Source organism: Anomaloglossus baeobatrachus, chromosome 6 (assembly GCF_048569485.1).
Source record: "Anomaloglossus baeobatrachus isolate aAnoBae1 chromosome 6, aAnoBae1.hap1, whole genome shotgun sequence".
NCBI classification, from domain to species: Eukaryota; Metazoa; Chordata; class Amphibia; order Anura; family Aromobatidae; genus Anomaloglossus; species Anomaloglossus baeobatrachus.
In genome coordinates, this window is record NC_134358.1 from 468,489,491 (window position 1) to 468,503,087 (window position 13,597).

Below are 13,597 nucleotides of genomic sequence, written 5' to 3' on the forward strand. Positions count from 1 at the left end.
GGGTTACATGGCGCTCCGGCCACGTCCCAGAGGTTGATGGATTTGGTGCTGGAACCCCACCAGGCATATGCATCAGCGTACCTTGATGACATCATTATTTACAGCTCTGAGTGGCAGACCCACTTGGAACAGGTACAAGCGGTGGTGAACGCGCTCCGAACAGCCGGATTTACAGCCAATCCCAAGAAATGTGCGTTGGGGCTCACGGAAGCCCGATACTTGGGCTACGTAATAGGCCAAGGAGTGATTAAGCCCCAAATTAACAAAGTTGAGGCGATCCAGAAGTGGCCTAGACCCCTGACCACGAAGCAGGTTAGGGCCTTCCTGGGTATCGTGGGGTACTACAGGAGGTTTGTAAAAAACTTTGTGGGACTTTCAGCCCCCTTGACGGACCTTCTCAAAGGCAAGAAGTCCGTCATGGTGCGCTGGACTCCGCAGGCCGAGGACTCCTTCCGGGCCCTGAAGGGGGTCCTGTGCGGACAGCCCGTTCTTGTCAACCCTGATTTCCAGAAGGAGTTCATAGTACAGACTGACGCCTCGGAGGTCGGCCTGGGGGCATTGCTGTCTCAGGTGGTTCAGGGGGAGGAACACCCCGTCACCTTCTTAAGTAGGAAGCTCACCCCTCCCGAGCGGAATTATAGCGTAGTGGAGAAGGAGTGCCTGGCGATCAAGTGGGCCTTGGAGTCCCTACGCTATTACCTGCTGGGACGACAGTTTCGCTTGGTGACTGATCACTCTCCGCTGGTCTGGATGAGGTCCGCCAAGGAACGGAATGCCCGGGTTACCCGGTGGTTCCTTTCTCTGCAGAACTTCTGGTTTACGGTTGAACACCGGGCCGGTAGGTTGCAGGGCAACGCCGATGCCTTGTCCCACGGCCCGTGTTTGATGGCGGGAGTTCAACCCCGCTCGCTTGAACTGAGGGGGGGGTATGTGAGACTGTGACCGGGGTTATCTATGACGGCCGGTACGTCTCGCCCCGGTTGTGCTCACTCCATGTATAGAAAGCAACTCCACTCCAGGGTTAATGCTGTTTCCCGGCAGGCTGAAAGGAGGGTTAAAAGGAAACAGGAACATGGGCGTGGGGCCTTAGTGTGAGGGAGTGAACACAACTCCCTGAGTTTCTGCCCGGGGAACACATGTATATTGTTTTTGGACTTTTGGTTTGTGTAATAAACCGTGTGCTGTGACCCTTGGTGCCTGGATCCCGTGTCTTCTGCCGCGCAGCCGACCACGCTACCTCACAGAATGTAAACATTCCTTTTAAGGGCCCTATGTAATAGGAATAGCTTTTCTCAACTATTAGTCCAAATGTTCACTGGATATATCACACATCCAAGTTTACACATTCTATAAGTTTTCTTCTGTTCACGTCCTGTTTTTTGCTAATTGGTGGTGTAGAAAAAAACTGAGACACCCATATTCGGTCCAATTTGCAGCCCAAACTCACTAAGGAAAAAAAGGATATCACATCGATGTCACAAGTGTTATTCTTGTACTGTCCGTTTTTCTTTACCAGGAGAATCTTAGGAAAAATGGATGATACCTTCCTTAATGGTAAGAATGGATAAAAAGTCCAAAATCCAGATTCAGCACACTAATATGAATATGAGTGATTGTTTTTTTTGGGAAGGGAGAGGAGTATAAGAAGCGGCAATACAGCTTTCTACACCATTAGGGTACGCTCATACAAGCAAATGACTTGGACGAGTGCAATGTGAGAAAATCTCGCATTGCACTCGGACCAATGTTATTCAATGAGGGAGAGAAGATGGTCAGCTTTTTTCTCATCCAGATTCTGGATGAGCGAAAACTCATAGCACGCTATGATTGTCGATGATAGCTATGTCACTCGCACCCATACAAGTCTATGGGTGCGAGTGAAACATCGGACTGCACTCAGATGACACCCAAATGCAGTGTGAAAATCGAGTCAGCTGACAATGGAGGAGATGGGGAGATTAATCCCTCCCTCTCCTCCGCAGCTGTGATCCGATCGCAAGATTGCATTAAGTTGCATGAAACTCGGCTCATGCTGGCAGCACAGCAGGAGCTGAGGGTCATTAGGATATGGCATCCAATGCACTCGCATCTCATGCCATCGTGTGAATCCAGCATAACCATCAGTTACGCACATAACCTAGGAGATGATGCACCGGGCAGAGCCCAATACACAATGATGACATGGTATATGTTACATAGTTAGGGGTGCAATGGTTGCACATCCATCCTATTTGAGATAAATTTTCTTACATGGCAAAAAGAAACCGGTTGCAGCTTTCTAAAGACCTGACATAAATGGTCCATACCAGCAGGTGTGATATAGGCGGGAAGGTAATATAAGGCATCTTATATAAAGAATGTGCGTACTTAAAGGTTACCTTTCTGTTCTATAGTCTCCTGAGAAGCATTTTGTGTCTCCCTTTCTGACTTTTCTCTGTGATTTGTGTACAGCCCTTAAAAGCATCCACTTTGCATGAAACTAGGCTTTTTGCCCAGAGTTCATTGCAAAGATTCCTCAGCATTTTCTGTCATGTGAAAATTAGATTTCTTACCTGTCACCATGGTACAGTGCACACAAAAACACTGAAACTCCATTTATCCAGTATCACCTGCAATTTATTATAAAGCAGATCTGTCCTAGCCATTGTAAGGTGACCTGATTGCACAGATACTGCAGTGTTTGTTTTCCCCTTACTATCCTAGACCTGATTTCAGCCTTTAAAGAGGTTTTTCTCTGAAACAAACCGAAACTAATTCATATACATTGCAATACAGACAGCCTCCGCCGACTACAGCTCCATACAAGCCTAGTGCACTGTTATGAAGACATTATTCAGACGTCACTGACTTCTCATACACAAAAAATGGTCTGAATTTTATCACTGTGTGTTAGGGGTACTTTGCACACTACGATATCGCAAGCCGATGGTAGCAATGCAGAGTGCGATAGTCCCCGCCCCCGTCGCAGCTGCGATATCTTGTGATAGCTGCCGTAGCGAACATTATCGCTACGGCAGCTTCACATGCACTTACCAGCCCTGCTACGTCGCTCTGGCCGGCAAACCGCCTCCTTCCTAAGGGGGCGTGTCATGCGGCGTCACAGCGACGTCACACGGCAGGCGGCCAATAGAAGCGGAGGGGTGGCGATGAGTGGGACGTAAACATCCCACCCACCTCCTTCCTTCCTCATTGAAGCCGGGACGCAGGTAAGGAGATGTTCCTCGCTCCTGCGGCTTCACACACAGCCATGTGTGCTGCCGCAGGAACGAGGAACAACATCGTAACATCAGTCCTTCCGAAATTATGGAAATGACCGACGCTACACTGATCATACGATTTTGACGCTTTTGCGCTCGTTAATTGTAGTAAAAAGGATTCACATACTCCGATGTCGACAGCGACGCCGGATGTGCGTCACTTTCGATTTGACCCCACCGACATCGCACCTGCAATGTCGTAGTGTGCAAAGTACCCCTTAGAGTTTTATCAGAGTTCGCTCCGTGTCAGTTTTTAACATTAGAGTTTGGTCATAGTCTCATAATAAGTTTTTTTCGGATCAAAAAAATGCTGCAGGATTCTGAAGCTTGTCCTATCAAACAGTCCATGAATAAGGCCCCTTCACACATGCATAAAACACATACGTGAAATTCTGTATTAGTTATCACTACTAGTTTTCAGTATAGTTTCAGAGCTTAAAAGTGAAGAAGGACATTAAGCAACACACCATTTATGTGACCATGATGTCACCAAAGATCCTTTACCCTGCGGGAGTCTAGAGGAACTGAAGAGGATGAGACAGGCTTGTAAGTCTTCTGGAGTGTGTGTTCCGTGCATATATACAAGTGTGTGTTTGTGATTAATGTATACATATATGTGTGTTTGTTTGGCACCCCTGAGGCCCTGGTTGCCACATGGTACTGCACCTCAATTAAGGTGTGGTATCTATCTCAGGTAAGGAGGGGGGGTTAATCACCGGTGTTCCATATTCACACACTACATACAGCTTAGGAGCCTTCATATAGGGTGGGTTGGCTCAGGGTAGGCAGGGGGGTGGTCATAACGGTCATGGGACTTACCGGTCACTGAATCCAGCTACCTTGTGGGCAGGTTCCACTTGGGGTAGAAATAGGCATAACACACTCACATCAAGGGGAGTGCAGAGCAGACTCTTACAAACCCGTCAGAACCATAGTTCTGGCAAGTCATCTCTGGAAAACTTGGACTTTACTGGGACCAGGGGCTTGGAGCGGGAGCTCAGCCAGGGTACCTAACTGCAGAGGGGGACACCCTAGAAATAGGACTCTCACTCCTTCTCTCTCAAAACACCGGTGGTGACCCTTACCGGATGTGGGATTGACCGAAGCCCATCACAGCAGTGACCAGTGTGATCGGGCTGGCAGCTGAAGTTGTGAGTAAAATACACCCTGAACCCGCAGAGACTGTGTTGGCTCATCCTTACCAGCGCCGCCGCCCAGCACTTAGGCGCCAACAGGGCCCGCTCCACCTGTGGGGAGCGATACCATCCCGGCTGCCAGAACACCTGCCCCAGCGAGGAATTCTGCAGCGGCGGCTACTCCTGGCCGCATACCACAGGTGACATCACGACAAACTTTCCCAAATACCCCACTTCCCCCACCATTTACTGTACGCCTCGGGGCAATGGAAGCAGGCAAAGCCACCAAGTGACACCGCCTGACCCGACCTAAAACGGCCCAGCGATGAGTAGGTTAGCCGCCTGCCCTGTGGGGCACTACATTTGTGCTGTGTGTATGTGTGTGTGTGTGTGTGTATATATATATATATATATATATATATATATATATCTATATCCCGTAGAAGCACAATTCAGCGCAAAACGGCCGTAGTCCTCTGAGAGCCCGCACCTGGCTTTTACACCGCATGTTTTAAAGCACCTGCTTGAGTAAACTGGATCTTCACACAAAGATCACGGAGACTGCCGCTTTCCTTCTTTCATTTGAAGCATGAATTTGATGTCCTGTCTAGCTGGAGTATGCACCCCGGATCAATGTTTGGAACTTGGGAGGATCTGAGCAAGAGTTTTCTCACGTCATTATTGTAAAGGTGACCCCAGGTGGTACAGGACCACTTCTGCTTTGTTTTCTATGAAATATGTATTGAACACCATCAATTTTCTAAGTAAATAGATTTCTAAATGTGCTATTGACATGATTTACTCACCAAATGTCAGTAACCACACATCCAAGCCACACAGGCAAAGAAATCAAACCACAGCTATTCATAAATTAACACTAGCAGGAGAAAGATACGACCAGAGTCCAAGGTACAAAAAGTGAAAAACTTTATTGAGTGGAAAGGTGCGTAGCGGCACAAACCAAGTGTGGACATAGGCAGGTGATCACTAAATAAGGGATCTTACCCAACTACTGACAGATCATTAACAATCAATACATGTGATATATCATAAGAACATAAAAAATGATTTACATATATACAGTTAGGTCCAGAAATATTTGGACAGTGACACAAGTTTTGTTATTTTAGCTGTTTACAAAAACATGTTCAGAAATACAATTATATATATAATATGGGCTGAAAGTGCACACTCCCAGCTGCAATATGAGAGTTTTCACATCCAAATCGGAGAAAGGGTTTAGGAATCATAGCTCTGTAATGCATAGCCTCCTCTTTTTCAAGGGACCAAAAGTAATTGGACAAGGGACTCTAAGGGCTGCAATTAACTCTGAAGGCGTCTCCCTCGTTAACCTGTAATCAATTAAGTAGTTAAAAGGTCTGGGGTTGATTACAGATGTGTGGTTTTGCATTTGGAAGCTGTTGCTGTGACCAGACAACATGCGGTCTAAGGAACTCTCAATTGAGGTGAAGCAATACATCCTGAGGCTTAAAAAAAAGAAAAAATCCATCAGAGAGATAGCAGACATGCTTGGAGTAGCAAAATCCACAGTCGGGTACATTCTGAGAAAAAAGGAATTGACTGGTGAGCTTGGGAACTCAAAAAGGCCTGGGCGTCCACGGATGACAACAGTGGTGGATGATCACCGCATACTTTCTTTGGTGAAGAAGAACCCGTTCACAACATCAACTGAAGTCCAGAACACTCTCAGTGAAGTAGGTGTATCTGTCTCTAAGTCAACTGTAAAGAGAAGACTCCATGAAAGTAAATGCAAAGGGTTCACATCTAGATGCAAACCATTCATCAATTCCAAAAATAGACAGGCCAGAGTTAAATTTGCTGAAAAACACCTCATGAAGCCAGCTCAGTTCTGGAAAAGTATTCTATGGACAGATGAGACAAAGATCAACCTGTACCAGAATGATGGGAAGAAAAAAGTTTGGAGAAGAAAGGGAACGGCACATGATCCAAGGCACACCACATCCTCTGTAAAACATGGTGGAGGCAACGTGATGGCATGGGCATGCATGGCTTTCAATGGCACTGGGTCACTTGTGTTTATTGATGACATAACAGCAGACAAGAGTAACCGGATGAATTCTGAAGTGTACCGGGATATACTTTCAGCCCAGATTCAGCCAAATGCCGCAAAGTTGGTCGGACGGCGCTTCATAGTACAGATGGACAATGACCCCAAGCATACAGCCAAAGCTACCCAGGAGTTCATGAGTGCAAAAAAGTGGAACATTCTGCAATGGCCAAGTCAATCACCAGATCTTAACCCAATTGAGCATGCATTTCACTTGCTCAAATCCAGACTTAAGACGGAAAGACCCACAAACAAGCAAGACCTGAAGGCTGCGGCTGTAAAGGCCTGGTAAAGCATTAAGAAGGAGGAAACCCTGTGTTTGGTGATGTCCATGGGTTCCAGACTTAAGGCAGTGATTGCCTCCAAAGGATTCGCAACAAAATATTGAAAATACAAATATTTTGTTTGGGTTTGGTTTATTTGTACAATTACTTTTGACCTCCTAAAATGTGGAGTGTTTGTAAAGAAATGTGTACAATTCCTACAATTTCTATCAGATATTTTTGTTCAAACCTTCAAATTAAACGTTACAATCTGCACTTGAATTCTGTTGTAGAGGTTTCATTTCAAATCCAATGTGGTGGCATGCAGAGCCCAACTCGCGAAAATTGTGTCACTGTCCAAATATTTCTGGACCTCACTGTATATGATCAAAGAGTCAGTAGTCCTCCAGGAGGTCAGAAAAACTGCTGAGCATCAATATAGTAAGGTCCCAGTCTAGACAAATAACCCCTTATGGGGATCATGGCAACCATATGCAATGGATATTAAATATTTGTATTATTAATATAGGTTGCACCATGTATAAGGGGAAAGGGTGGACAAGGGACCCTGGCGCCCCAAACGCCAGAGGAAACAAAACCAGTTCAATTTATCATTATTACCTGGAGAGATGCTGTGATCAACCAAAGCCTGTGTACAACCCGACGGCCGTTTCAATGAATTGAACTGGTTTTGTTTCCTCTAGCGTTTGGGGCGCCAGGGTCCCTTGTCCACCCTTTCTCCCTATACATGGGTCATTATGTTCATTGTGGTTCACTATATTGTTACATAATTTTTCTGGTAAATTATGGTGTGGCTGTGGCTTTTCTTTAATATAAATTAACACTAGAAGTCCCAGAAATTTCGAGCTCCCCCTGAAGTCCCGAAAGAGGGTCAAATGACCTTCAGTCCAAACTGACCTAACTAACTAGAAACTAAATGGCTAAACTGAATGGAAAACAACAACCTCCTGTGGTGCGACTGTAATGGCCTTAATTATAGAACAAAAGACGGTGATTATAGGATGTTAGCTAAAATCCTTCAGGTCATTCGACCAGTCTCTGGGTTCCAAAGGTAGAAATGTTAAATAACCCCTCTCTGGGACTTCTAGTGTTAAGTTATATATAATAATGAGAAATGTCAAAGACAAAAAGTATTGAACACATGAAGAAAGAGAGGTGCAAAGAATGGAAAGTCACCAGATAAAATATATCAGTAATTAGAAAGCAATCCTGCCACTTATTATTTTTAACTATCAGCTGGTTCAACTGAACCTCATGGCTTATAAAAAGGTGTCTCAGTACTAAGATACCACACAAGAAACATCTCAAGATGGGTAAAACCAGTGAGCTGTCTCAAACGTTCACAACCTTATTGTTACAAAACATACTGGCATTGGTCACAGAAGAATTTCTAAACTACTGCAGGTTCCAGTGAGCACTGTTGGGTCCATAATCTGGAAGTGGAAAACACAGCTTCAATCTTAATGAATAAGTTTTTTGTTCTCAGCAGCATATCACCTAGTGTAAACAGGAGATGTGCTGCCAATAACATGATGTATGGAGACAGAATAATCTAATGGTGATCGTTCTACTCTTATCATTCTTCTTCGACACATCTAAATGCACCCTAAATGTTTTTGTGTAATGGTGTGACATCTTAGCATTTGGGGCACCAGTTTTAACATTTGACCAGGGCCCTACTTTGTATAACACTGGTTCTGTAGATAGCATATCCACTATGGACCTCCCACACCAGGAAGAAAATTTTGAAGAAGGTGCAGCGAACTTTCCACAGTGCACATATCACTGCAAAGAAAATGCAGAGTATTTTCCATAAACGAACACACACATCAGAAAATCCTCTGTTTTCATAATGTCAGAATTTACCCATTGGTTTTGATGTTGCAGATTTTCACCAGCATTTCTGCACTAATAAGGTAATTTAGATTACCTGCATTTTTTGGTTTGCTTTTTTTAGTGTCTTTTTTATATTCATTTTTTCGTTGCACTATTTGTCTCTTTTTGGCCGTTTCAAATATAACCAGCTTGTTTTAGAAACTTCCTGTATGCTCAGTAAACTTGATAAAACTTTTTTTTGCTGTTGTCATGAATTGATTGAGTTATGTGCAGATTATGCATGAAATTAAATAAACGCATACGTGATTTTTATCTTCGGAATTTTTGCATATCATACAAGTCTATGGGGAAAACCTGGAAAAAAAAAATCTTCAAATAAAACACGTTTCCGACAATAGAAATCGGTGATCTTCAAGAAGACAAAAGGAAAAAGTGACACTGACCACTGACAAATACAATTTAAGGTATTCATTATGTATAGTGATGTGTGAGCACTATTATGCTTGGGTGCTCGGTACTTGTAATGAGCAGGTCGGACGCTCGGACAAGCTTGACTGGTGTACAATGGAAGTCAATGGGGAACACAAGCATTTTTCCAGAAGATCTTCTGGAAAAATGCTTGCGTTACCCATTGATTTACATTATACTTGGACACGAATAAAGCCCATTCGAGCGTCTTACCTGCTCGTTACATGTACCAAACACCCGAGCATAATAGTGCTCACTAATCACATATGTTCATAAAATGGAATATATTATTGAACTATGATAAATATTGATATGCTGCAGATTTAAAAAAATGTACCATTGGTCAATTTTTGAAGTTTTTTTGTGATATCCACATACCGCCAATTACAAAATTGGTGCATTTTACATCTCCCAATAGGACTCTCCTTTATTCTCGACATCTCCTGCATGGAAAGTGCTTTTCTGATCTAATGTCTGCGTATTGAAGAACTTTGGTTTTGTACCTAAAACTCAAAGCAAACAGATTAGGTTCTCTGACTCATTCTTTATATGATATGCCTGCAGTACTAAAACATTTCTTGGAGATTTTGAAACAAGGTGAACAACATTGTGACTGTGACAAAATATTTCTTCTTGTTGTCTAGAGACGGGTGAAACGTAATTTTTTTTTTTCCATTTAAAAAAAGAATTTTTGTTTATACATGTGACACCTTATAGATAGAAGCATGGCCTGAAGCATGAAATGTCTCTTACATGCAGAATCCCTGGTAACTACAGTATATTCTGCGTAGTATACACCCAGGGACACTTATGTTTTACCTTCCTTCATGACGAAGCGACTGTATATACACTATAATTGACATTCCTCCCCAGCATTTAGCAAAACGTACATAAGTGTCACTCTAATTACTACTTCAGGCCTGGCTAACCTGCTACAGTAGAAAGTAGAATATCACATTGCAAAAATCTATGAGTCTATGAGTAGAAGGAGCTTTCCATGCTCCGGTAACAGCAGCAAATGAGGACAGTGTTTCTGCATTATGTAAACTTATCCAGGTGAGCACAAGCTTATATTATGATGGGAAGGAAAATGAGTTCCAGGCCGCAAAGCACCAATAGTATGAGTGTCACCACTTGTTTTGGCCTGAAATATATTCTGTATCTTGGAAAAAGGAAATTTATAGTGCGTCAACATTTTATCTGCAAGTTCAGCTAATTAGAGTTGGACTTTTCTTTATTACAGCTACTTAACACAGTTTTCAAGAAATGAAAAGGTATTCTAATGCTATGAAATGATGGCATATGTTTGGTTTATGGCATCACCGGCAAGTGGTCCGAACTGTGAGACCTCTGAGTTAACGCTGCACTCTCTTTTAAAGGGAACCTGTCACCACTTTTTTGGCATATAAGCTGCGGCCACCACCACCGGGCTCTTATATACAGCATTCTAACATGCTGTATATAAGATCCCAGGCCGGGAGTATAACATAAAAAAAACACTTTATAATACTTACCTAACAATCGTGCAGTGGGCCTTATGGGCATCTCCGTTGTCCGGTGCCGCCCTTTCGGCAATCTTCGCCCTCTTTCTGAAGCCTGTGTGCATGATGCGGCTGCGTCATACACACTCGCCAGTCATGTGCAGGCGCACTACAATACTTTGATCTGCCCTGCTCAGGGCAGATCAAAGTGCGCCTGCTCAGGAGCTGAATGCCGGTGAGTGTGTATGACGTCGGACCCGTCATGCACCGCGGCTAGAGAAGAAGGAGCACAAAGATGGACAAAAGAGGCGGCGCCGACACCGGAGAACGGAGATGCCCATAAGGCCCACCGCGCGACCGTTAGGTAAGTATTATAAAGTGTTTTTATGTTATACCCCCTGCCTGGGGGCTCTTATAGACACAGCATGTTAGAATGCTGTATATAAAAGCCCGGTGGTGGTGGCCGCAGCTTATAGGCCAAAAAAGTGGTGACAGGTTGCCTTTAAAGAAGCCCTCGCATGAAGATTTTTTTTAATAAACTTATGTATATGTGTATGTAGTGTTTATGTGTTAATATACTCATCTAGCGCTGCCTTCTCTGGGATCGGCATGATTCTGCTCCTCTTACAATGTAAGCCTATGACGTCTCGTTCTGACTCTCTATAGCAATGGAGCTGCTTCTCTTTATTGGGACAAGTGATGTTGGGTAGTATTGATGATACTATTTTCAATTACTTTTAATGATTTTCATCTTTCTAGAGTGCAGTCAACTTTTTGCATTGAATTTTTAAAACAACTTGCAGCACTAAGTTCTAAGCACAGATGTGTTTTACACTACAGGTCTTCTCACAGTGGGAAATTCATCACTGCTTATATAAGATTTATACAACTCAAGCAAATGGAGGGTTAAAGTATACATCACATAGGAGACACGGAGACTGTCTATATACATCACACCGGAGACACCGAGACTACTGTATATACATCACATATCTCATGCTGGTTAGAGGGAAGTACCCAGTGAACGGTGAAAGGAAAGGGAAGAGAGACCCTGTGTCTAGAAAAGGGGGAGATTGTGACCCCTGACCAAGCCTACCGCTGGGCTCTGGCTTCCCTCACCATCCTAGATATATTCTGCACCTATGTGTAGAGCAGGATACCTGGTCCTAGGCTGATCCTGATCTGGGCCCTAGGTAGGGAGCAGATGGGATGACCTCTTCATCAAACTCACTAGGTGCTAAAGGACATACAGGGATAAAAATACAAGGTTAAATAACAGACAACATATCTCCAAGAAGATACAGGGAGAGGGACTGCAAAATGCAACAAAGTTACTCTAGATGATTGCAAAACCACTGCTTGCATTCAGGGTCTTTAGGTAGTTAGAGCTATCACCAGCACAGACCAGAAGGAAATGAGGGAATTTAAGGATACAGTACTCATGTAAACAGCTGAAAGGGTGAGGAACCCGAAAAGGGTGCTAAAGTGAAAGGAATTAACCCAAAGCAGAGGAAATACATATGATACCTTATACAGTACATCAAACAGGAGTAATAGAAGGTCAGGGAGCAGTTTGCACAGCCAAACGCTATGACCTTTGTTGTGAACGTCATCGGAGCGGGTGCTAGTGTGGAGCTCCCTCTGGTGGCCAGGAATGGTAATGAAGCTGAGTCTGAATTTGTGACCTAGACAGGTGTTGGAGTTAATTGGGAATCCAGGAAATCCTATTGCAAATCAGCTTAGTGTATTTAGGAAAGCATTTTCTGCCTGGTGGCCGCCGGTGATAGTATTTTCCTGCCTGCTTCTGAAGAGGTCTGGGAGTTTTCCCTTCAGTTTCTCCCATTTCTTCTGTGCCTGAATCTACTCCAGATAAGATTGCTAGTTTCTGTGCTTAATTGCTGAAATTGCACTTAAGGTTGTTTCTGCTTATTCCATTTGGTTCTGTGTTTGGTTTCTTGCATGTGAGAATCTGTCTCTCTGCTTCTGTGAGCAGGGCAGTTCATCCAGCAAGAAAGGGAGCTTGCTCCCTGTTAATCTTTGGATTATTTGCACTTTAGAATATTATTTGTTCTGTGATTTTGTTCTTTTCCATTATATCTGCAGTTCTGTTTAAAAGTGTCTGGCCCAAGAGTACCTGATATAGTGGGGGAGAGACCGTGTGGTCTTAGCATTTTTTTCCTAGCAGGAGTTTGGTATTTTTTTGCAGGGTTTTTTGCTGGTTGCAATTAGTTATCTGTCCTGTCCTATTGTATCTAGTAAGTCGGGGTTCACCTTTGCTAATCTATATTTTGTATCTGTGTATTATGAATTCTTACATCACCGTTGTTGCATGTTGGGGGCTTGCTATTTCTTTGGGAACTGCTCCGAGGCAAGTTAGGATTCCTCATTTCTATCTTTGAGGTGTAGCAAGTTTCTCCAGCAGTGACGAGGTGTCTAGGTGTGTTAGGAACATCCCACTGCTACTTCTAGTGTTGTCTAATAGGGGATTGGGGTAAGCTCAGTATCCAGCTACTCTTTTGGTTTTGTTTTTTCCTGATTAATGGTATTTTTTGTGATCGTCCACGGTTACCAGTTCAAACAGACCTTCTATAGTCGGACACCACAGGAAAAGTCTGTCACCTGTGACACACATGTGACAACAAAGGAGACACTGAGACTGCTCTATATATAGTTGAAACCAGAAGATTCATACACTATCTAATAACAGATATATGCATGTTTTTCTCACTATCTGACATGAAAGGGTGGGGGAGAGAGGGAGTAAGAACTGAGCTTGGATAGGAGTCAGGGTCACACTGGGGCCTCAGACCTGGCTACCATCAAGCCTACCTCTGAGATAAGGGACAGTACAGGGACCCCAGTCTAAGGGCCAGTATAGGTGTTATAGGTGTCCCTATTGAGTCATTTAATAAATCGTGATATTAGATGTGAGCAAGGAGACTTATAAAAATGTCTCAGTTACACCACTTCTGTGAGGAGGAATGTGCCCAAATTCCTACCAACTATTGTGAGACGCTTCTGGAAGGATATCCAAAACATTTGACTC